Consider the following 22,368-nt stretch of genomic DNA (forward strand, 5'->3'; position numbering starts at 1 on the left):
GGAGTTTCGGAGTTTTGGAGTTTCAGAGTTTCGGAGTTTCGGAGTTTTGGAGTTTTGGAGTTTCGGAGTTTTGGAGTTTTGGAGTTTTGGAGTTTTGGAGTTTTGGAGTTTTGGAGTTTCGGAGTTTTGGAGTTTCGGAGTTTTGGAGTTTTGGAGTTTTGGAGTTTTGGAGTTTTGGAATTTTGGAGTTTCGGAGTTTTGGAGTTTTGGAGTTTTGGAGTTTTGGAGTTTTGGAGTTTTGGAGTTTCGGAGTTTTGGAGTTTTGGAGTTTCGGAGTTTCGGAGTTTCGGAGTTTCGGAGTTTTGGAGTTTCGGAGTTTTGGAGTTTCGGAGTTTTGGAGTTTTGGAGTTTTGGAGTTTTGGAGCTTTTGAGTTTTGGAGTTTCGGAGTTTTGGAGTTTTGGAGTTTTGGAGTTTTGGAGTTTCGGAGTTTTGGAGTTTCGGAGTTTTGGAGTTTTGGAGTTTTGGAGTTTTGGAGTTTCGGAGTTTTGGAGTTTTGGAGTTTTGGAGTTTTGGAGTTTCGGAGTTTCGGAGTTTTGGAGTTTCGGAGTTTCGGAGTTTTGGAGTTTTGGAGTTTCGGAGTTTCGGAGTTTTGGAGTTTTGGAGTTTTGCAGTTTTGCAGTTTTGGAGTTTTGGAGCTTTGGAGTTTTGGAGTTTTGGAGTTTCGGAGTTTTGGAGTTTCGGAGTTTTGGAGTTTTGGAGTTTCGGAGTTTTGGAGTTTTGGAGTTTCGGAGTTTCGGAGTTTTGGAGTTTTGGAGTTTCGGAGTTTCGGAGTTTCGGAGTTTTGGAGTTTTGGAGTTTTGGAGTTTTGGAGTTTTGGAGTTTTGGAGCTTGGGAGTTTTGGAGTTTCGGAGTTTTGGAGTTTCGGAGTTTTGGAGTTTTGGAGTTTTGGAGTTTTGGAGTTTCGGAGTTCTAGAGTTTTGGAGTTTTGGAGTTTCGGAGTTTCGGAGTTTTGGAGTTTTGGAGTTTTGGAGTTTCGGAGTTTCGGAGTTTCGGAGTTTTGGAGTTTTGGAGTTTTGGAGTTTTGCAGTTTTGGAGTTTTCGAGTTTTGCAGTTTTGGAGTTTTGGAGTTTTGGAGTTTCGGAGTTTTGGAGTTTCGGAGTTTTGGAGTTTTGGAGTTTTGGAGTTTTGGAGTTTTGGAGTTTCGGAGTTTTGGAGTTTCGGAGTTTTGGAGTTTTGGAGTTTTGGAGTTTCGGAGTTCTAGAGTTTTGGAGTTTTGGAGTTTCGGAGTTTCGGAGTTTTGGAGTTTTGGAGTTTTGGAGTTTTGGAGTTTCGGAGTTTCGGAGTTTCGGAGTTTCGGAGTTTTGGAGTTTTGGAGTTTCGGAGTTTCGGAGTTTTGGAGTTTTGGAGTTTCGGAGTTTCGGAGTTTCGGAGTTTTGGAGTTTTGGAGTTTTGCAGTTTTGGAGTTTTGGAGTTTTGGAGTTTTGGAGTTTTGGAGTTTCGGAGTTTTGGAGTTTCGGAGTTTTGGAGTTTTGGAGTTTTGGAGTTTTGGAGTTTCGGAGTTTTGGAGTTTCGGAGTTTTGGAGTTTCGGAGTTTTGGAGTTTTGGAGTTTTGGAGTTTCGGAGTTTCGGAGTTTCGGAGTTTCGGAGTTTTGGAGTTTCGGAGTTTTGGAGTTTCGGAGTTTCGGAGTTTTGGAGTTTCGGAGTTTCGGAGTTTCGGAGTTTTGGAGTTTTGGAGTTTCGGAGTTTTGGAGTTTTGGAGTTTTGGAGTTTTGGAGTTTTGGAGTTTTGGAGTTTCGGAGTTTTGGAGTTTCGGAGTTTTGGAGTTTTGGAGTTTTGGAGTTTTGGAGTTTTGGAATTTTGGAGTTTCGGAGTTTTGGAGTTTTGGAGTTTTGGAGTTTTGGAGTTTTGGAGTTTCGGAGTTTTGGAGTTTTGGAGTTTCGGAGTTTCGGAGTTTCGGAGTTTCGGAGTTTTGGAGTTTCGGAGTTTTGGAGTTTCGGAGTTTCGGAGTTTTGGAGTTTTGGAGTTTTGGAGTTTTGGAGCTTTTGAGTTTTGGAGTTTCGGAGTTTTGGAGTTTTGGAGTTTTGGAGTTTTGGAGTTTCGGAGTTTTGGAGTTTCGGAGTTTTGGAGTTTTGGAGTTTTGGAGTTTTGGAGTTTCGGAGTTTTGGAGTTTTGGAGTTTCGGAGTTTTGGAGTTTCGGAGTTTTGGAGTTTCGGAGTTTCGGAGTTTTGGAGTTTCGGAGTTTCGGAGTTTCGGAGTTTTGGAGTTTTGGAGGTTTGGAGTTTTGGAGTTTCGGAGTTTCGGAGTTTTCGAGTTTTGGAGTTTGGGAGTTTCCGAGTTTCGGAGTATCGGAGTTTTGGAGTTTTGGAGTTTTGGAGTTTCGGAGTTCTAGAGTTTTGGAGTTTTGGAGTTTTGGAGTTTTGGAGTTTTGGAGTTTTGGAGTTTCGGAGTTTTGGAGTTTTGGAGTTTTGGAGTTTTGGAGTTTTGGAGTTTCGGAGTTTCGGAGTTTCGGAGTTTTGGAGTTTCGGAGTTTCGGAGTTTCGGAGTTTTGGAGTTTTGGAGTTTTGGAGTTTTGGAGTTTCGGAGTTCTAGAGTTTTGGAGTTTTGGAGTTTCGGAGTTTCGGAGTTTTGGAGTTTTGGAGTTTTGGAGTTTTGGAGTTTCGGAGTTTCGGAGTTTCGGAGTTTCGGAGTTTTGGAGTTTTGGAGTTTCGGAGTTTCGGAGTTTTGGAGTTTTGGAGTTTCGGAGTTTCGGAGTTTCGGAGTTTTGGAGTTTTGGAGTTTTGGAGTTTTGCAGTTTTGGAGTTTTGGAGTTTTGGAGTTTTGGAGTTTTGGAGTTTCGGAGTTTTGGAGTTTTGGAGTTTTGGAGTTTTGGAGTTTTGGAGTTTTGGAGTTTCGGAGTTTTGGAGTTTCGGAGTTTTGGAGTTTTGGAGTTTCGGAGTTCTAGAGTTTTGGAGTTTTGGAGTTTCGGAGTTTCGGAGTTTTGGAGTTTTGGAGTTTTGGAGTTTTGGAGGTTTGGAGTTTTGGAGTTTCGGAGTTTCGGAGTTTCGGAGTTTTCGAGTTTTGGAGTTTGGGAGTTTCCGAGTTTCGGAGTATCGGAGTTTTGGAGTTTTGGAGTTTTGGAGTTTCGGAGTTTCGGAGTTTTCGAGTTTCGGAGTTTCGGAGTTTCGGAGTTTCGGAGTTTCGGAGTTTTGGAGTTTTTGGAGTTTTGGAGTTTCGGAGTTTTGGAGTTTTGGAGTTTTGGAGTTTCGGAGTTTCGGAGTTTTGGAGTTTCGGAGTTTTGGAGTTTTGGAGTTTTGGAGTTTCGGAGTTTCGGAGTTTTGGAGTTTCGGAGTTTCGGAGTTTTGGAGTTTTGGAGTTTTGGAGTTTCGGAGTTTTGCAGTTTTGGAGTTTTGGAGTTTCGGAGTTTTGGAGTTTTGGAGTTTCGGAGTTTCGGAGTTTTGGAGTTTTGGAGTTTCGGAGTTTTGGAGTTTTGGAGTTTTGCAGTTTTGGAGTTTTGGAGTTTTGGAGTTTTGGAGTTTCGGAGTTTTGGAGTTTTGGAGTTTCGGAGTTTCGGAGTTTTGGAGTTTTGGAGTTTTGGAGTTTTGGAGTTTCGGAGTTTTGCAGTTTTGGAGTTTTGCAGTTTTGGAGTTTTGGAGTTTTGGAGTTTCGGAGTTTTGGAGTTTTGGAGTTTCGGAGTTTCGGAGTTTTGGAGTTTTGGAGTTTCGGAGTTTTGGAGTTTTGGAGTTTCGGAGTTTCGGAGTTTTGGAGTTTTGGAGTTTTGGAGTTTTGGAGTTTTGGAGTTTTGGAGTTTCGGAGTTTTGGAGTTTCGAAGTTTTGGAGTTTTGGAGTTTTGGAGTTTTGGAGTTTTGGAGTTTTGGAATTTTGGAGTTTCGGAGTTTTGGAGTTTTGGAGTTTTGGAGTTTTGGAGTTTTGGAGTTTCGGAGTTTTGGAGTTTTGGAGTTTCGGAGTTTTGGAGTTTCGGAGTTTCGGAGTTTTGGAGTTTTGGAGTTTCGGAGTTTTGGAGTTTTGGAGTTTCGGAGTTTTGGAGTTTCGGAGTTTCGGAGTTTTGGAGTTTTGGAGTTTTGGAGTTTCGGAGTTTTGGAGTTTCGGAGTTTCGGAGTTTTGGAGTTTTGGAGTTTCGGAGTTTCGGAGTTTCGGAGTTTTGGAGTTTCGGAGTTTTGGAGTTTCGGAGTTTCGGAGTTTTGGAGTTTCGGAGTTTCGGAGTTTCGGAGTTTTGGAGTTTTGGAGGTTTGGAGTTTTGGAGTTTCGGAGTTTCGGAGTTTCGGAGTTTTCGAGTTTTGGAGTTTGGGAGTTTCCGAGTTTCGGAGTATCGGAGTTTTGGAGTTTTGGAGTTTCGGAGTTTCGGAGTTTTCGAGTTTCGGAGTTTCGGAGTTTCGGAGTTTCGGAGTTTTGGAGTTTTTGGAGTTTTGGAGTTTCGGAGTTTTGGAGTTTTGGAGTTTTGGAGTTTCGGAGTTTCGGAGTTTTGGAGTTTCGGAGTTTTGGAGTTTTGGAGTTTTGGAGTTTCGGAGTTTCGGAGTTTTGGAGTTTCGGAGTTTCGGAGTTTTGGAGTTTTGGAGTTTTGGAGTTTCGGAGTTTTGCAGTTTTGGAGTTTTGGAGTTTCGGAGTTTTGGAGTTTTGGAGTTTCGGAGTTTCGGAGTTTTGGAGTTTTGGAGTTTCGGAGTTTTGGAGTTTTGGAGTTTTGCAGTTTTGGAGTTTTGGAGTTTTGGAGTTTTGGAGTTTCGGAGTTTTGGAGTTTTGGAGTTTCGGAGTTTCGGAGTTTTGGAGTTTTGGAGTTTTGGAGTTTTGGAGTTTCGGAGTTTTGCAGTTTTGGAGTTTTGCAGTTTTGGAGTTTTGGAGTTTTGGAGTTTCGGAGTTTTGGAGTTTTGGAGTTTCGGAGTTTCGGAGTTTTGGAGTTTTGGAGTTTCGGAGTTTTGGAGTTTTGGAGTTTCGGAGTTTCGGAGTTTTGGAGTTTTGGAGTTTTGGAGTTTTGGAGTTTTGGAGTTTTGGAGTTTCGGAGTTTTGGAGTTTCGAAGTTTTGGAGTTTTGGAGTTTTGGAGTTTTGGAGTTTTGGAGTTTTGGAATTTTGGAGTTTCGGAGTTTTGGAGTTTTGGAGTTTTGGAGTTTTGGAGTTTTGGAGTTTTGGAGTTTTGGAGTTTCGGAGTTTTGGAGTTTCGGAGTTTCGGAGTTTTGGAGTTTTGGAGTTTCGGAGTTTTGGAGTTTTGGAGTTTCGGAGTTTTGGAGTTTCGGAGTTTCGGAGTTTTGGAGTTTTGGAATTTTGGAGTTTCGGAGTTTTGGAGTTTTGGAGTTTTGGAGTTTTGGAGTTTTGGAGTTTTGGAGTTTCGGAGTTTTGGAGTTTTGGAGTTTCGGAGTTTCGGAGTTTCGGAGTTTCGGAGTTTTGGAGTTTCGGAGTTTTGGAGTTTTGCAGTTTTGGAGTTTTGGAGTTTTGGAGTTTCGGAGTTTTGGAGTTTTGGAGTTTCGGAGTTTCGGAGTTTTGGAGTTTTGGAGTTTCGGAGTTTTGGAGTTTTGGAGTTTCGGAGTTTCGGAGTTTTGGAGTTTTGGAGTTTTGGAGTTTTGGAGTTTTGGAGTTTTGGAGTTTCGGAGTTTTGGAGTTTCGAAGTTTTGGAGTTTTGGAGTTTTGGAGTTTTGGAGTTTTGGAGTTTTGGAATTTTGGAGTTTCGGAGTTTTGGAGTTTTGGAGTTTTGGAGTTTTGGAGTTTTGGAGTTTTGGAGTTTCGGAGTTTTGGAGTTTCGGAGTTTCGGAGTTTTGGAGTTTTGGAGTTTCGGAGTTTGGAGTTTTGGAGTTTCGGAGTTTTGGAGTTTCGGAGTTTCGGAGTTTTGGAGTTTTGGAATTTTGGAGTTTCGGAGTTTTGGAGTTTTGGAGTTTTGGAGTTTTGGAGTTTTGGAGTTTTGGAGTTTCGGAGTTTTGGAGTTTTGGAGTTTCGGAGTTTCGGAGTTTCGGAGTTTCGGAGTTTTGGAGTTTCGGAGTTTTGGAGTTTCGGAGTTTTGGAGTTTTGGAGTTTTGGAGTTTTGGAGCTTTTGAGTTTTGGAGTTTCGGAGTTTTGGAGTTTTGGAGTTTTGGAGTTTTGGAGTTTTGGAGTTTCGGAGTTTTGGAGTTTCGGAGTTTTGGAGTTTTGGAGTTTTGGAGTTTTGGAGTTTCGGAGTTTTGGAGTTTTGGAGTTTTGGAGTTTCGGAGTTTCGGAGTTTTGGAGTTTCGGAGTTTCGGAGTTTTGGAGTTTTGGAGTTTCGGAGTTTCGGAGTTTTGGAGTTTTGGAGTTTTGCAGTTTTGCAGTTTTGGAGTTTTGGAGCTTTGGAGTTTTGGAGTTTTGGAGTTTCGGAGTTTTGGAGTTTCGGAGTTTTGGAGTTTTGGAGTTTCGGAGTTTTGGAGTTTTGGAGTTTTGGAGTTTCGGAGTTTCGGAGTTTTGGAGTTTTGGAGTTTCGGAGTTTCGGAGTTTCGGAGTTTTGGAGTTTTGGAGTTTTGGAGTTTTGGAGTTTTGGAGTTTTGGAGTTTTGGAGTTTGGGAGTTTTGGAGTTTCGGAGTTTTGGAGTTTCGGAGTTTTGGAGTTTTGGAGTTTTGGAGTTTCGGAGTTCTAGAGTTTTGGAGTTTTGGAGTTTCGGAGTTTCGGAGTTTTGGAGTTTTGGAGTTTTGGAGTTTCGGAGTTTCGGAGTTTCGGAGTTTTGGAGTTTTGGAGTTTTGGAGTTTTGCAGTTTTGGAGTTTTGGAGTTTTGGAGTTTTGGAGTTTTGGAGTTTTGGAGTTTCGGAGTTTTGGAGTTTCGGAGTTTTGGAGTTTTGGAGTTTTGGAGTTTTGGAGTTTCGGAGTTTTGGAGTTTCGGAGTTTTGGAGTTTTGGAGTTTTGGAGTTTCGGAGTTCTAGAGTTTTGGAGTTTTGGAGTTTCGGAGTTTCGGAGTTTTGGAGTTTTGGAGTTTTGGAGTTTTGGAGTTTCGGAGTTTCGGAGTTTCGGAGTTTCGGAGTTTTGGAGTTTTGGAGTTTCGGAGTTTCGGAGTTTTGGAGTTTTGGAGTTTCGGAGTTTCGGAGTTTCGGAGTTTCGGAGTTTTGGAGTTTTGGAGTTTTGCAGTTTTGGAGTTTTGGAGTTTTGGAGTTTTGGAGTTTTGGAGTTTCGGAGTTTTGGAGTTTCGGAGTTTTGGAGTTTTGGAGTTTTGGAGTTTCGGAGTTTTGGAGTTTCGGAGTTTTGGAGTTTTGGAGTTTTGGAGTTTCGGAGTTCTAGAGTTTTGGAGTTTCGGAGTCCTAGAGTTTTGGAGTTTTGGAGTTTTCCAGTTTTGGAGTTTTGGAGTTTTGGAGTTTTGGAGTTTTGGAGTTTCGGAGTTTTGGAGTTTCGGAGTTTTGGAGTTTTGGAGTTTTGGAGTTTTGGAGTTTCGGAGTTTTGGAGTTTCGGAGTTTTGGAGTTTTGGAGTTTTGGAGTTTCGGAGTTCTAGAGTTTTGGAGTTTTGGAGTTTTGGAGTTTTGGAGTTTCGGAGTTTTGGAGTTTTGGAGTTTTGGAGTTTCGGAGTTTTGGAGTTTTGGAGTTTTGGAGTTTTGGAGTTTCGGAGTTTTGGAGTTTTGGAGTTTCGGAGTTTCGGAGTTTTGGAGTTTTGGAGTTTTGGAGTTTTGGAGTTTCGGAGTTTTGCAGTTTTGGAGTTTTGCAGTTTTGGAGTTTTGGAGTTTTGGAGTTTCGGAGTTTTGGAGTTTTGGAGTTTCGGAGTTTCGGAGTTTTGGAGTTTTGGAGTTTCGGAGTTTTGGAGTTTTGGAGTTTCGGAGTTTCGGAGTTTTGGAGTTTTGGAGTTTTGGAGTTTTGGAGTTTTGGAGTTTTGGAGTTTCGGAGTTTTGGAGTTTCGGAGTTTTGGAGTTTTGGAGTTTTGGAGTTTCGGAGTTTTGGAGTTTCGGAGTTTTGGAGTTTTGGAGTTTTGGAGTTTTGGAGTTTCGGAGTTTCGGAGTTTTGGAGTTTTGGAGTTTCGGAGTTTCGGAGTTTTGGAGCTTTGGAGTTTTGGAGTTTTGGAGTTTCGGAGTTTCGGAGTTTCGGAGTTTCGGTGTTTTGGAGTTTTGGAGTTTTGGAGTTTTGGAGTTTTGGAGTTTCGGAGTTTTGGAGTTTCGGAGTTTTGGAGTTTTGGAGTTTCGGAGTTTCGGAGTTTCGGAGTTTCGGAGTTTTGGAGTTTCGGAGTTTCGGAGTTTTGGAGTTTCGGAGTTTCGGAGTTTCGGAGTTTTGGAGTTTCGGAGTTTTGGAGTTTTGGAGTTTTGGAGTTTTGGAGTTTCGGAGTTTTGGAGTTTTGGAGTTTTGGAGTTTTGGAGTTTTGGAGTTTCGGAGTTTTGGAGTTTTGGAGTTTTGGAGTTTTGGAGTTTCGGAGTTTTGGAGTTTTGGAGTTTTGGAGTTTTGGAGTTTCGGAGTTTCGGAGTTTTGGAGTTTCGGAGTTTCGGAGTTTTGGAGTTTTGGAGTTTCGGAGTTTCGGAGTTTTGGAGTTTTGGAGTTTTGGAGTTTTGCAGTTTTGGAGTTTTGGAGTTTTGGAGTTTTGGAGTTTTGGAGTTTCGGAGTTTTGGAGTTTCGGAGTTTTGGAGTTTTGGAGTTTCGGAGTTTTGGAGTTTTGGAGTTTCGGAGTTTCGGAGTTTTGGTGTTTTGGAGTTTCGGAGTTTCGGAGTTTCGGAGTTTTGGAGTTTTGGAGTTTTGGAGTTTTGGAGTTTTGGAGTTTTGGAGTTTTGGAGTTTTGGAGTTTTGGAGTTTCGGAGTTTTGGAGTTTTGGAGTTTTGGAGTTTTGGAGTTTTGGAGTTTCGGAGTTTTGGAGTTTCGGAGTTTTGGAGTTTTGGAGTTTCGGAGTTCTAGAGTTTTGGAGTTTTGGAGTTTCGGAGTTTCGGAGTTTTGGAGTTTTGGAGTTTTGGAGTTTTGGAGTTTCGGAGTTCTAGAGTTTTGTAGTTTCGGAGTTCTAGAGTTTTGGAGTTTTGGAGTTTCGGAGTTTCGGAGTTTTGGAGTTTTGGAGTTTTGGAGTTTCGGAGTTTCGGAGTTTCGGAGTTTCGGAGTTTTGGAGTTTCGGAGTTTTGGAGTTTCGGAGTTTCGGAGTTTCGGAGTTTTGGAGTTTCGGAGTTTCGGAGTTTCGGAGTTTTGGAGTTTTGGAGTTTCGGAGTTTTGGAGTTTTGCAGTTTTGGAGTTTTGGAGTTTTGGAGTTTTGGAGTTTTGGAGTTTTGGAGTTTTGGAGTTTCGGAGTTTTGGAGTTTTGGAGTTTTGGAGTTTTGGAGTTTCGGAGTTTTGGAGTTTCGGAGTTTTGGAGTTTTGGAGTTTTGGAGTTTTGGAGTTTTGGAGTTTCGGAGTTTTGGAGTTTTGGAGTTTCGGAGTTTTGGAGTTTTGGAGTTTTGGAGTTTTGGAGTTTCGGAGTTTTGGAGTTTCGGAGTTTTGGAGTTTTGGAGTTTTGGAGTTTCGGAGTTCTAGAGTTTTGGAGTTTTGGAGTTTCGGAGTTTCGGAGTTTTGGAGTTTTGGAGTTTTGGAGTTTTGGAGTTTCGGAGTTTCGGAGTTTCGGAGTTTCGGAGTTTTGGAGTTTTGGAGTTTCGGAGTTTCGGAGTTTTGGAGTTTTGGAGTTTCGGAGTTTCGGAGTTTCGGAGTTTTGGAGTTTTGGAGTTTTGGAGTTTTGCAGTTTTGGAGTTTTGGAGTTTTGGAGTTTTGGAGTTTCGGAGTTCTAGAGTTTTGGAGTTTTGGAGTTTTGGAGTTTCGGAGTTTTGGAGTTTTGGAGTTTTGGAGTTTCGGAGTTTTGGAGTTTTGGAGTTTTGGAGTTTTGGAGTTTCGGAGTTTTGGAGTTTTGGAGTTTCGGAGTTTCGGAGTTTTGGAGTTTTGGAGTTTTGGAGTTTTGGAGTTTTGGAGTTTTGGAGTTTTGCAGTTTTGGAGTTTCGGAGTTCTAGAGTTTTGGAGTTTTGGAGTTTCGGAGTTTCGGAGTTTTGGAGTTTTGGAGTTTCGGAGTTTTGGAGTTTTGGAGTTTCGGAGTTTTGGAGTTTCGGAGTTTTGGAGTTTTGGAGTTTTGGAGTTTCGGAGTTTTGGAGTTTCGGAGTTTTGGAGTTTTGGAGTTTTGGAGTTTCGGAGTTTCGGAGTTTCGGAGTTTCGGAGTTTTGGAGTTTCGGAGTTTTGGAGTTTCGGAGTTTCGGAGTTTTGGAGTTTCGGAGTTTCGGAGTTTCGGAGTTTTGGAGTTTTGGAGTTTCGGAGTTTTGGAGTTTTGGAGTTTTGGAGTTTTGGAGTTTCGGAGTTTTGGAGTTTCGGAGTTTTGGAGTTTTGGAGTTTTGGAGTTTTGGAATTTTGGAGTTTCGGAGTTTTGGAGTTTTGGAGTTTTGGAGTTTTGGAGTTTTGGAGTTTTGGAGTTTCGGAGTTTCGGAGTTTCGGAGTTTCGGAGTTTTGGAGTTTCGGAGTTTTGGAGTTTCGGAGTTTTGGAGTTTTGGAGTTTTGGAGTTTTGGAGCTTTTGAGTTTTGGAGTTTCGGAGTTTTGGAGTTTTGGAGTTTTGGAGTTTTGGAGTTTCGGAGTTTTGGAGTTTCGGAGTTTTGGAGTTTTGGAGTTTTGGAGTTTTGGAGTTTCGGAGTTTTGGAGTTTTGGAGTTTTGGAGTTTTGGAGTTTCGGAGTTTCGGAGTTTTGGAGTTTCGGAGTTTCGGAGTTTTGGAGTTTTGGAGTTTCGGAGTTTCGGAGTTTTGGAGTTTTGGAGTTTTGCAGTTTTGCAGTTTTGGAGTTTTGGAGCTTTGGAGTTTTGGAGTTTTGGAGTTTCGGAGTTTTGGAGTTTCGGAGTTTTGGAGTTTTGGAGTTTCGGAGTTTTGGAGTTTTGGAGTTTCGGAGTTTCGGAGTTTTGGAGTTTTGGAGTTTCGGAGTTTCGGAGTTTCGGAGTTTTGGAGTTTTGGAGTTTTGGAGTTTTGGAGTTTTGGAGTTTTGGAGCTTGGGAGTTTTGGAGTTTCGGAGTTTTGGAGTTTCGGAGTTTTGGAGTTTTGGAGTTTTGGAGTTTTGGAGTTTCGGAGTTCTAGAGTTTTGGAGTTTTGGAGTTTCGGAGTTTCGGAGTTTTGGAGTTTTGGAGTTTTGGAGTTTCGGAGTTTCGGAGTTTCGGAGTTTTGGAGTTTTGGAGTTTTGGAGTTTTGCAGTTTTGGAGTTTTCGAGTTTTGCAGTTTTGGAGTTTTGGAGTTTTGGAGTTTTGGAGTTTCGGAGTTTTGGAGTTTTGGAGTTTTGGAGTTTTGGAGTTTCGGAGTTTCGGAGTTTTGGAGTTTCGGAGTTTCGGAGTTTTGGAGTTTTGGAGTTTCGGAGTTTCGGAGTTTTGGAGTTTTGGAGTTTTGCAGTTTTGCAGTTTTGGAGTTTCGGAGTTTTGGAGTTTCGGAGTTTCGGAGTTTCGGAGTTTCGGAGTTTTGGAGTTTCGGAGTTTCGGAGTTTTGGAGTTTCGGAGTTTTGGAGTTTTGGAGTTTTGGAGTTTTGGAGCTTTTGAGCTTTGGAGTTTCGGAGTTTTGGAGTTTTGGAGTTTTGGAGTTTTGGAGTTTTGGAGTTTCGGAGTTTTGGAGTTTCGGAGTTTTGGAGTTTTGGAGTTTTGGAGTTTCGGAGTTTTGGAGTTTTGGAGTTTTGGAGTTTTGGAGTTTCGGAGTTTTGGAGTTTCGGAGTTTCGGAGTTTTGGAGTTTCGGAGTTTCGGAGTTTTGGAGTTTTGGAGTTTTGCAGTTTTGCAGTTTTGGAGTTTTGGAGCTTTGGAGTTTTGGAGTTTTGGAGTTTTGGAGTTTCGGAGTTCTAGAGTTTTGGAGTTTTGGAGTTTCGGAGTTTCGGAGTTTTGGAGTTTTGGAGTTTTGGAGTTTTGGAGTTTCGGAGTTTCGGAGTTTCGGAGTTTTGGAGTTTTGGAGTTTTGGAGTTTTGCAGTTTTGGAGTTTTGGAGTTTTGGAGTTTTGGAGTTTTGGAGTTTCGGAGTTTTGGAGTTTCGGAGTTTTGGAGTTTTGGAGTTTTGGAGTTTTGGAGTTTCGGAGTTTTGGAGTTTCGGAGTTTTGGAGTTTTGGAGTTTTGGAGTTTCGGAGTTCTAGAGTTTTGGAGTTTTGGAGTTTCGGAGTTTCGGAGTTTTGGAGTTTTGGAGTTTCGGAGTTTTGGAGTTTTGGAGTTTCGGAGTTTTGGAGTTTCGGAGTTTTGGAGTTTTGGAGTTTTGGAGTTTCGGAGTTTTGGAGTTTCGGAGTTTTGGAGTTTTGGAGTTTTGGAGTTTCGGAGTTTCGGAGTTTCGGAGTTTCGGAGTTTTGGAGTTTCGGAGTTTTGGAGTTTCGGAGTTTCGGAGTTTTGGAGTTTCGGAGTTTCGGAGTTTCGGAGTTTTGGAGTTTTGGAGTTTCGGAGTTTTGGAGTTTTGGAGTTTTGGAGTTTTGGAGTTTTGGAGTTTCGGAGTTTTGGAGTTTCGGAGTTTTGGAGTTTTGGAGTTTTGGAGTTTTGGAGTTTTGGAATTTTGGAGTTTCGGAGTTTTGGAGTTTTGGAGTTTTGGAGTTTTGGAGTTTTGGAGTTTTGGAGTTTCGGAGTTTTGGAGTTTTGGAGTTTCGGAGTTTCGGAGTTTCGGAGTTTCGGAGTTTTGGAGTTTCGGAGTTTTGGAGTTTCGGAGTTTTGGAGTTTTGGAGTTTTGGAGTTTTGGAGCTTTTGAGTTTTGGAGTTTCGGAGTTTTGGAGTTTTGGAGTTTTGGAGTTTTGGAGTTTCGGAGTTTTGGAGTTTCGGAGTTTTGGAGTTTTGGAGTTTTGGAGTTTTGGAGTTTCGGAGTTTTGGAGTTTTGGAGTTTTGGAGTTTTGGAGTTTCGGAGTTTCGGAGTTTTGGAGTTTCGGAGTTTCGGAGTTTTGGAGTTTTGGAGTTTCGGAGTTTCGGAGTTTTGGAGTTTTGGAGTTTTGCAGTTTTGCAGTTTTGGAGTTTTGGAGCTTTGGAGTTTTGGAGTTTTGGAGTTTCGGAGTTTTGGAGTTTCGGAGTTTTGGAGTTTTGGAGTTTCGGAGTTTTGGAGTTTTGGAGTTTCGGAGTTTCGGAGTTTTGGAGTTTTGGAGTTTCGGAGTTTCGGAGTTTCGGAGTTTTGGAGTTTTGGAGTTTTGGAGTTTTGGAGTTTTGGAGCTTGGGAGTTTTGGAGTTTCGGAGTTTTGGAGTTTCGGAGTTTTGGAGTTTTGGAGTTTTGGAGTTTCGGAGTTCTAGAGTTTTGGAGTTTTGGAGTTTCGGAGTTTCGGAGTTTTGGAGTTTTGGAGTTTTGGAGTTTCGGAGTTTCGGAGTTTCGGAGTTTTGGAGTTTTGGAGTTTTGGAGTTTTGCAGTTTTGGAGTTTTCGAGTTTTGCAGTTTTGGAGTTTTGGAGTTTTGGAGTTTCGGAGTTTTGGAGTTTCGGAGTTTTGGAGTTTTGGAGTTTTGGAGTTTTGGAGTTTTGGAGTTTCGGAGTTTTGGAGTTTCGGAGTTTTGGAGTTTTGGAGTTTTGGAGTTTCGGAGTTCTAGAGTTTTGGAGTTTTGGAGTTTCGGAGTTTCGGAGTTTTGGAGTTTTGGAGTTTTGGAGTTTTGGAGTTTCGGAGTTTCGGAGTTTCGGAGTTTCGGAGTTTTGGAGTTTTGGAGTTTCGGAGTTTCGGAGTTTTGGAGTTTTGGAGTTTCGGAGTTTCGGAGTTTCGGAGTTTTGGAGTTTTGGAGTTTTGCAGTTTTGGAGTTTTGGAGTTTTGGAGTTTTGGAGTTTTGGAGTTTCGGAGTTTTGGAGTTTCGGAGTTTTGGAGTTTTGGAGTTTTGGAGTTTTGGAGTTTCGGAGTTTTGGAGTTTCGGAGTTTTGGAGTTTTGGAGTTTTGGAGTTTCGGAGTTCTAGAGTTTTGGAGTTTCGGAGTTCTAGAGTTTTGGAGTTTTGGAGTTTTGCAGTTTTGGAGTTTTGGAGTTTTGGAGTTTTGGAGTTTTGGAGTTTCGGAGTTTTGGAGTTTCGGAGTTTTGGAGTTTTGGAGTTTTGGAGTTTCGGAGTTTTGGAGTTTCGGAGTTTTGGAGTTTTGGAGTTTTGGAGTTTCGGAGTTCTAGAGTTTTGGAGTTTTGGAGTTTTGGAGTTTTGGAGTTTTGGAGTTTCGGAGTTTTGGAGTTTTGGAGTTTTGGAGTTTTGGAGTTTTGGAGTTTTGGAGTTTCGGAGTTTCGGAGTTTTGGAGTTTCGGAGTTTCGGAGTTTCGGAGTTTTGGAGTTTTGGAGTTTTGGAGTTTTGGATTTTCGGAGTTCTAGAGTTTTGGAGTTTTGGAGTTTCGGAGTTTCGGAGTTTTGGAGTTTTGGAGTTTTGGAGTTTCGGAGTTTCGGAGTTTCGGAGTTTCGGAGTTTTGGAGTTTTGGAGTTTCGGAGTTTCGGAGTTTTGGAGTTTTGGAGTTTCGGAGTTTCGGAGTTTCGGAGTTTTGGAGTTTTGGAGTTTTGGAGTTTTGCAGTTTTGGAGTTTTGGAGTTTTGGAGTTTTGGAGTTTTGGAGTTTCGGAGTTTTGGAGTTTCGGAGTTTTGGAGTTTTGGAGTTTTGGAGTTTTGGAGTTTCGGAGTTTTGGAGTTTCGGAGTTTTGGAGTTTTGGAGTTTTGGAGTTTCGGAGTTCTAGAGTTTTGGAGTTTTGGAGTTTCGGAGTTTCGGAGTTTTGGAGTTTTGGAGTTTTGGAGTTTTGGAGGTTTGGAGTTTTGGAGTTTCGGAGTTTCGGAGTTTCGGAGTTTTCGAGTTTTGGAGTTTGGGAGTTTGGGAGTTTCCGAGTTTCGGAGTATCGGAGTTTTGGAGTTTTGGAGTTTTGGAGTTTCGGAGTTTCGGAGTTTTCGAGTTTCGGAGTTTCGGAGTTTCTGAGTTTCGGAGTTTCGGAGTTTTGGAGTTTTTGGAGTTTTGGAGTTTCGGAGTTTTGGAGTTTTGGAGTTTTGGAGTTTCGGAGTTTCGGAGTTTTGGAGTTTCGGAGTTTTGGAGTTTTGGAGTTTTGGAGTTTCGGAGTTTCGGAGTTTTGGAGTTTCGGAGTTTCGGAGTTTTGGAGTTTTGGAGTTTTGGAGTTTCGGAGTTTTGCAGTTTTGGAGTTTTGGAGTTTCGGAGTTTTGGAGTTTTGGAGTTTCGGAGTTTCGGAGTTTTGGAGTTTTGGAGTTTCGGAGTTTTGGAGTTTTGGAGTTTTGCAGTTTTGGAGTTTTGGAGTTTTGGAGTTTTGGAGTTTCGGAGTTTTGGAGTTTTGGAGTTTCGGAGTTTCGGAGTTTTGGAGTTTTGGAGTTTTGGAGTTTTGGAGTTTCGGAGTTTTGCAGTTTTGGAGTTTTGCAGTTTTGGAGTTTTGGAGTTTTGGAGTTTCGGAGTTTTGGAGTTTTGGAGTTTCGGAGTTTCGGAGTTTTGGAGTTTTGGAGTTTCGGAGTTTTGGAGTTTTGGAGTTTCGGAGTTTCGGAGTTTTGGAGTTTTGGAGTTTTGGAGTTTTGGTGTTTTGGAGTTTCGGAGTTTTGGAGTTTCGAAGTTTTGGAGTTTTGGAGTTTTGGAGTTTTGGAGTTTTGGAGTTTTGGAATTTTGGAGTTTCGGAGTTTTGGAGTTTTGGAGTTTTGGAGTTTTGGAGTTTTGGAGTTTTGGAGTTTCGGAGTTTTGGAGTTTCGGAGTTTCGGAGTTTTGGAGTTTTGGAGTTTCGGAGTTTTGGAGTTTTGGAGTTTCGGAGTTTTGGAGTTTCGGAGTTTCGGAGTTTTGGAGTTTTGGAGTTTTGGAGTTTCGGAGTTTTGGAGTTTCGGAGTTTTGGAGTTTTGGAGTTTTGGAGTTTCGGAGTTTCGGAGTTTCGGAGTTTCGGAGTTTTGGAGTTTTGGAGTTTCGGAGTTCTAGAGTTTTGGAGTTTTGGAGTTTCGGAGTTTCGGAGTTTTGGAGTTTTGGAGTTTTGGAGTTTTGGAGTTTCGGAGTTTCGGAGTTTCGGAGTTTCGGAGTTTTGGAGTTTTGGAGTTTCGGAGTTTCGGAGTTTCGGAGTTTCGGAGTTTTGGAGTTTTGGAGTTTTGGAGTTTCGGAGTTCTAGAGTTTTGGAGTTTTGGAGTTTCGGAGTTTCGGAGTTTTGGAGTTTTGGAGTTTTGGAGTTTCGGAGTTTCGGAGTTTCGGAGTTTCGGAGTTTTGGAGTTTTGGAGTTTCGGAGTTTCGGAGTTTTGGAGTTTTGGAGTTTCGGAGTTTCGGAGTTTCGGAGTTTTGGAGTTTTGGAGTTTTGCAGTTTTGGAGTTTTGGAGTTTTGGAGTTTTGGAGTTTTGGAGTTTCGGAGTTTTGGAGTTTCGGAGTTTTGGAGTTTTGGAGTTTTGGAGTTTTGGAGTTTCGGAGTTTTGGAGTTTCGGAGTTTTGGAGTTTTGGAGTTTTGGAGTTTCGGAGTTCTAGAGTTTTGGAGTTTCGGAGTTCTAGAGTTTTGGAGTTTTGGAGTTTTGGAGTTTTGGAGTTTCGGAGTTTTGCAGTTTTGGAGTTTTGCAGTTTTGGAGTTTTGGAGTTTTGGAGTTTCGGAGTTTTGGAGTTTTGGAGTTTCGGAGTTTCGGAGTTTTGGAGTTTTGGAGTTTCGGAGTTTTGGAGTTTTGGAGTTTCGGAGTTTCGGAGTTTTGGAGTTTTGGAGTTTTGGAGTTTTGGAGTTTCGGAGTTCTAGAGTTTTGGAGTTTTGGAGTTTTGGAGTTTTGGAGTTTTGGAGTTTCGGAGTTTTGGAGTTTTGGAGTTTTGGAGTTTTGGAGTTTTGGAGTTTTGGAGTTTCGGAGTTTCGGAGTTTCGGAGTTTTGGAGTTTCGGAGTTTCGGAGTTTCGGAGTTTTGGAGTTTTGGAGTTTTGGAGTTTTGGAGTTTCGGAGTTCTAGAGTTTTGGAGTTTTGGAGTTTCGGAGTTTCGGAGTTTTGGAGTTTTGGAGTTTTGGAGTTTTGGAGTTTCGGAGTTTCGGAGTTTCGGAGTTTCGGAGTTTTGGAGTTTTGGAGTTTCGGAGTTTCGGAGTTTTGGAGTTTTGGAGTTTCGGAGTTTCGGAGTTTCGGAGTTTTGGAGTTTTGGAGTTTTGGAGTTTTGCAGTTTTGGAGTTTTGGAGTTTTGGAGTTTTGGAGTTTTGGAGTTTCGGAGTTTTGGAGTTTCGGAGTTTTGGAGTTTTGGAGTTTTGGAGTTTTGGAGTTTCGGAGTTTTGGAGTTTCGGAGTTTTGGAGTTTTGGAGTTTTGGAGTTTCGGAGTTCTAGAGTTTTGGAGTTTTGGAGTTTCGGAGTTTCGGAGTTTTGGAGTTTTGGAGTTTTGGAGTTTTGGAGGTTTGGAGTTTTGGAGTTTCGGAGTTTCGGAGTTTCGGAGTTTTCGAGTTTTGGAGTTTGGGAGTTTCCGAGTTTCGGAGTATCGGAGTTTTGGAGTTTTGGAGTTTTGGAGTTTCGGAGTTTCGGAGTTTTCGAGTTTCGGAGTTTCGGAGTTTCGGAGTTTCGGAGTTTCGGAGTTTTGGAGTTTTTGGAGTTTTGGAGTTTCGGAGTTTTGGAGTTTTGGAGTTTTGGAGTTTCGGAGTTTCGGAGTTTTGGAGTTTCGGAGTTTTGGAGTTTTGGAGTTTTGGAGTTTCGGAGTTTCGGAGTTTTGGAGTTTCGGAGTTTCGGAGTTTTGGAGTTTTGGAGTTTTGGAGTTTCGGAGTTTTGCAGTTTTGGAGTTTTGGAGTTTCGGAGTTTTGGAGTTTTGGAGTTTCGGAGTTTCGGAGTTTTGGAGTTTTGGAGTTTCGGAGTTTTGGAGTTTTGGAGTTTTGCAGTTTTGGAGTTTTGGAGTTTTGGAGTTTTGGAGTTTCGGAGTTTTGGAGTTTTGGAGTTTCGGAGTTTCGGAGTTTTGGAGTTTTGGAGTTTTGGAGTTTCGGAGTTTTGCAGTTTTTTAGTTTTGCAGTTTTGGAGTTTTGGAGTTTTGGAGTTTCGGAGTTTTGGAGTTTTGGAGTTTCGGAGTTTCGGAGTTTTGGAGTTTTGGAGTTTTGGAGTTTCGGAGTTTTGGAGTTTTGGAGTTTCGGAGTTTCGGAGTTTTGGAGTTTTGGAGTTTTGGAGTTTTGGAGTTTTGGAGTTTTGGAGTTTCGGAGTTTTGGAGTTTCGAAGTTTTGGAGTTTTGGAGTTTTGGAGTTTTGGAGTTTTGGAGTTTTGGAATTTTGGAGTTTCGGAGTTTTGGAGTTTTGGAGTTTTGGAGTTTTGGAGTTTTGGAGTTTTGGAGTTTTGGAGTTTCGGAGTTTTGGAGTTTCGGAGTTTCGGAGTTTTGGAGTTTTGGAGTTTCGGAGTTTTGGAGTTTTGGAGTTTCGGAGTTTTGGAGTTTCGGAGTTTCGGAGTTTTGGAGTTTTGGAGTTTTGGAGTTTCGGAGTTTTGGAGTTTAGGAGTTTTGGAGTTTTGGAGTTTTGGAGTTTCGGAGTTTCGGAGTTTCGGAGTTTCGGAGTTTTGGAGTTTCGGAGTTTTGGAGTTTCGGAGTTTCGGAGTTTTGGAGTTTCGGAGTTTCGGAGTTTCGGAGTTTTGGAGTTTTGGAGGTTTGGAGTTTTGGAGTTTCGGAGTTTCGGAGTTTTCGAGTTTTGGAGTTTGGGAGTTTCCGAGTTTCGGAGTATCGGAGTTTTGGAGTTTTGGAGTTTTGGAGTTTCGGAGTTCTAGAGTTTTGGAGTTTTGGAGTTTTGGAGTTTTGGAGTTTTGGAGTTTCGGAGTTTTGGAGTTTTGGAGTTTTGGAGTTTTGGAGTTTTGGAGTTTTGGAGTTTCGGAGTTTCGGAGTTTCGGAGTTTTGGAGTTTCGGAGTTTCGGAGTTTCGGAGTTTTGCAGTTTTGGAGTTTTGGAGTTTTGGAGTTTCGGAGTTCTAGAGTTTTGGAGTTTTGGAGCTTCGGAGTTTCGGAGTTTTGGAGTTTTGGAGTTTTGGAGTTTTGGAGTTTCGGAGTTTCGGAGTTTCGGAGTTTCGGAGTTTTGGAGTTTTGGAGTTTCGGAGTTTCGGAGTTTTGGAGTTTTGGAGTTTCGGAGTTTCGGAGTTTCGGAGTTTTGGAGTTTTGGAGTTTTGGAGTTTTGCAGTTTTGGAGTTTTGGAGTTTTGGAGTTTTGGAGTTTTGGAGTTTCGGAGTTTTGGAGTTTTGGAGTTTTGGAGTTTTGGAGTTTTGGAGTTTTGGAGTTTCGGAGTTTTGGAGTTTCGGAGTTTTGGAGTTTTGGAGTTTCGGAGTTCTAGAGTTTTGGAGTTTTGGAGTTTTGGAGTTTCGGAGTTTCGGAGTTTTGGAGTTTTGGAGTTTTGGAGTTTTGGAGGTTTGGAGTTTTGGAGTTTCGGAGTTTCGGAGTTTCGGAGTTTTCGAGTTTTGGAGTTTGGGAGTTTCCGAGTTTCGGAGTATCGGAGTTTTGGAGTTTTGGAGTTTTGGAGTTTCGGAGTTTCGGAGTTTTCGAGTTTCGGAGTTTCGGAGTTTCGGAGTTTCGGAGTTTCGGAGTTTTGGAGTTTTTGGAGTTTTGGAGTTTCGGAGTTTTGGAGTTTTGGAGTTTTGGAGTTTCGGAGTTTCGGAGTTTTGGAGTTTCGGAGTTTTGGAGTTTTGGAGTTTTGGAGTTTCGGAGTTTCGGAGTTTTGGAGTTTCGGAGTTTCGGAGTTTTGGAGTTTTGGAGTTTCGGAGTTTTGCAGTTTTGGAGTTTTGGAGTTTCGGAGTTTTGGAGTTTTGGAGTTTCGGAGTTTCGGAGTTTTGGAGTTTTGGAGTTTCGGAGTTTTGGAGTTTTGGAGTTTTGCAGTTTTGGAGTTTTGGAGTTTTGGAGTTTCGGAGTTTTGGAGTTTTGGAGTTTCGGAGTTTTGGAGTTTTGGAGTTTTGGAGTTTTGGAGTTTTGGAGTTTCGGAGTTTTGCAGTTTTGGAGTTTTGCAGTTTTGGAGTTTTGGAGTTTTGGAGTTTCGGAGTTTTGGAGTTTTGGAGTTTCGGAGTTTCGGAGTTTTGGAGTTTTGGAGTTTCGGAGTTTTGGAGTTTTGGAGTTTCGGAGGAGTTTCGGAGTTTTGGAGTTTTGGAGTTTCGGAGTTTTGGAGTTTCGGAGTTTTGGAGTTTTGGAGTTTTGGAGTTTCGGAGTTTTGGAGTTTCGGAGTTTTGGAGTTTTGGAGTTTTGGAGTTTCGGAGTTCTAGAGTTTTGGAGTTTTGGAGTTTCGGAGTTTCGGAGTTTTGGAGTTTTGGAGTTTTGGAGTTTTGGAGGTTTGGAGTTTTGGAGTTTCGGAGTTTCGGAGTTTCGGAGTTTTCGAGTTTTGGAGTTTGGGAGTTTCCGAGTTTCGGAGTATCGGAGTTTTGGAGTTTTGGAGTTTTGGAGTTTCGGAGTTTCGGAGTTTTCGAGTTTCGAAGTTTCGGAGTTTCGGAGTTTCGGAGTTTCGGAGTTTTGGAGTTTTGGAGTTTTGGAGTTTCGGAGTTTTGGAGTTTTGGAGTTTTGGAGTTTCGGAGTTTCGGAGTTTCGGAGTTTTGGAGTTTCGGAGTTTTGGAGTTTTGGAGTTTTGGAGTTTCGGAGTTTCGGAGTTTTGGAGTTTCGGAGTTTCGGAGTTTTGGAGTTTTGGAGTTTCGGAGTTTTGCAGTTTTGGAGTTTTGGAGTTTCGGAGTTTTGGAGTTTTGGAGTTTCGGAGTTTCGGAGTTTTGGAGTTTTGGAGTTTCGGAGTTTTGGAGTTTTGGAGTTTTGCAGTTTTGGAGTTTTGGAGTTTTGGAGTTTTGGAGTTTCGGAGTTTTGGAGTTTTGGAGTTTTGGAGTTTTGGAGTTTTGGAGTTTCGGAGTTTTGGAGTTTTGGAGTTTCGGAGTTTCGGAGTTTTGGAGTTTTGGAGTTTTGGAGTTTCGGAGTTTTGCAGTTTTGGAGTTTTGGAGTTTTGGAGTTTTGGAGTTTTGGAGTTTCGGAGTTTTGGAGTTTCGGAGTTTCGGAGTTTTGGAGTTTTGGAGTTTCGGAGTTTTGGAGTTTTGGAGTTTTGGAGTTTCGGAGTTTTGGAGTTTTGGAGTTTTGCAGTTTTGGAGTTTTGGAGTTTTGGAGTTTTGGAGTTTTGGAGTTTCGGAGTTTTGGAGTTTCGGAGTTTTGGAGTTTTGGAGTTTTGGAGTTTTGGAGTTTCGGAGTTTTGGAGTTTTGGAGTTTCGGAGTTTCGGAGATTTGGAGTTTTGGAGTTTCGGAGTTTCGGAGTTTTGGAGCTTTGGAGTTTTGGAGTTTTGGAGTTTTGGAGTTTCGGAGTTTCGGAGTTCTAGAGTTTCGGAGTTTCGGAGTTTCGGAGTTTTGGAGTTTTGGAGTTTCGGAGTTTCGGAGTTTTGGAGTTTTGGAGTTTTGGAGTTTTGCAGTTTTGGAGTTTTGGAGTTTTGGAGTTTTGGAGTTTTGGAGTTTCGGAGTTTTGGAGTTTCGGAGTTTTGGAGTTTTGGAGTTTTGGAGTTTTGGAGTTTTGGAGTTTCGGAGTTTTGGAGTTTTGGAGTTTCGGAGTTTCGGAGTTTTGGAGTTTTGGAGTTTTGGAGTTTTGGAGTTTCGGAGTTTTGCAGTTTTGGAGTTTTGCAGTTTTGGAGTTTTGGAGTTTCGGAGTTTTGGAGTTTTGGAGTTTTGGAGTTTCGGAGTTTTGGAGTTTCGGAGTTTCGGAGTTTCGGAGTTTCGGAGTTTCGGAGTTTTGGAGTTTCGGAGTTTCGGAGTTTCGGAGTTTTGGAGTTTCGGAGTTTTGGAGTTTTGGAGTTTTGGAGTTTTGGAGTTTTGGAGTTTTGGAGTTTCGGAGTTTTGGAGTTTTGGAGTTTTGGAGTTTTGGAGTTTTGGAGTTTCGGAGTTTTGGAGTTTCGGAGTTTTGGAGTTTTGGAGTTTTGGAGTTTCGGAGTTTTGGAGTTTTGGAGTTTTGGAGTTTTGGAGTTTTGGAGTTTTGGAGTTTCGGAGTTTTGGAGTTTCGGAGTTTTGGAGTTTTGGAGTTTTGGAGTTTTGGAGTTTCGGAGTTTAGGAGTTTCGGAGTTTTGGAGTTTTGGAGTTTTGGAGTTTCGGAGTTCTAGAGTTTTGGAGTTTTGGAGTTTCGGAGTTTCGGAGTTTTGGAGTTTTGGAGTTTTGGAGTTTTGGAGGTTTGGAGTTTTGGAGTTTCGGAGTTTCGGAGTTTCGGAGTTTTCGAGTTTTGGAGTTTGGGAGTTTCCGAGTTTCGGAGTATCGGAGTTTTGGAGTTTTGGAGTTTTGGAGTTTCGGAGTTTCGGAGTTTTGGAGTTTCGAAGTTTCGGAGTTTCGGAGTTTCGGAGTTTTGGAGTTTTGGAGTTTTGGAGTTTTGGAGTTTCGGAGTTTTGGAGTTTTGGAGTTTTGGAGTTTCGGAGTTTCGGAGTTTCGGAGTTTTGGAGTTTCGGAGTTTTGGAGTTTTGGAGTTTTGGAGTTTCGGAGTTTCGGAGTTTTGGAGTTTCGGAGTTTCGGAGTTTTGGAGTTTTGGAGTTTCGGAGTTTTGCAGTTTTGGAGTTTTGGAGTTTCGGAGTTTTGGAGTTTTGGAGTTTCGGAGTTTCGGAGTTTTGGAGTTTTGGAGTTTCGGAGTTTTGGAGTTTTGGAGTTTTGCAGTTTTGGAGTTTTGGAGTTTTGGAGTTTTGGAGTTTTGGAGTTTCGGAGTTTTGGAGTTTTGGAGTTTTGGAGTTTTGGAGTTTCGGAGTTTTGGAGTTTTGGAGTTTCGGAGTTTCGGAGTTTTGGAATTTTGGAGTTTTG

Source organism: Amblyomma mixtum, unplaced genomic scaffold (assembly GCF_055824585.1).
Source record: "Amblyomma mixtum isolate Tamu unplaced genomic scaffold, ASM5582458v1 scaffold_12, whole genome shotgun sequence".
Lineage (NCBI taxonomy): Eukaryota > Metazoa > Arthropoda > Arachnida > Ixodida > Ixodidae > Amblyomma > Amblyomma mixtum.